Consider the following 1,351-nt stretch of genomic DNA (forward strand, 5'->3'; position numbering starts at 1 on the left):
ATATTTCATGCAAATGGTAATCAAAGCGGTGCCAGAGTGATATAAGAAATTAGACTATCAGAATGTGTCACAAGAAAGATATCATATAATAAGTAAATTCACCAAGAAGATACACCAATTATAAATATTTGTGCTTTAAATTGCAGAGAGAAATATATAGCAATACCAAAATAGTAGGAGACCTGAATATCCTACACTCAATAATGAATACAACAACCAGACAGAGGACCAACAAGGAAATAGAGCCCTTGAATAACTACATAGACAAACAGTACCTAGTAGACATGTACAGAACATTCTACCCAATAGAATGAACACTCTTTTCAAGTATATTTGAAACATTTTCCAAAATAGATCACGTTAGACCACAATACCACACTTAACAAATCAAATCCAAAAAAAATTTGAAAACCTACAAAGTATATTTTCTAATTAATGTAGAATGAAACTAGAAATCAATAGAACAAATGAAACCATAATATCCAGAAATATGTGGAAATTACAAAACATACTCTCAAAAATTCGATGAGTAAATCAAAAAAGGAATTAGAAATTTCACAAATGAAAATAAAAACAACATATCAAAACTAGTGAAATGCAACAAAAGCAGTTTTAGAAGGAAGTTTATAGTTGTAAATGTATACAGCAAAAAAAGATTTCAAATCAACAAGCAATCTGAGTTTTTAAAGAAGAATCAGAGTTTGACAAAGCTTTAGATTAAGAAAAAAGGAGATCACTCTAAAATCAGACATGAAAGAAGAAATTACAACTGATAGGACAGAAGTGTAAAAGATAACTACTGTAACAATTGTACACCAACAAAACAGATAACCTAAAAGACATGGATAAATTCCAGGAATCACAGAGCCTATGTGACTGACTCATGAAGAACCTGAGTAATTTTAAAAGTTCCCTATTAATAAGAAACCCATATACTAAAGGCTTTATGGCTGAATTCTACCAAATCTTAAAAGGACAAATATTCTTTTTAGACTCTTCCAAAACATTAAAGAAGAGGGTCAAAGATGCCAAAAGAAAACAGCAGTCCAATATTTCTCTTTTTTTTCTAGTAAATGAAATTACCTTTTATCAAATGTCCCTTTTTTATTTTATTATTTTATTATGTTTTATTATACTTTAAGTTCGAGGGGTTGATAGACTGCTAGCAAGACTAATAAAGAAGAAAAGAGAGAAGAATCAAATAGATGCAATAAAAAATGATAAAGGGGATATCACCACCGACCCCACAGAAATACAAACTACCATCAGAGAATACTATAAACACCTCTATGCAAATAAACTAGAAAACCTAGAAGAAATGGATAATTTCCTGGACACTTACACTCTCCAA

This window comes from Rhinopithecus bieti, unplaced genomic scaffold (genome assembly GCF_001698545.2).
Source record: "Rhinopithecus bieti isolate Rb0 unplaced genomic scaffold, ASM169854v2 scaffold_2077, whole genome shotgun sequence".
In the NCBI taxonomy this organism is placed as follows: domain Eukaryota; kingdom Metazoa; phylum Chordata; class Mammalia; order Primates; family Cercopithecidae; genus Rhinopithecus; species Rhinopithecus bieti.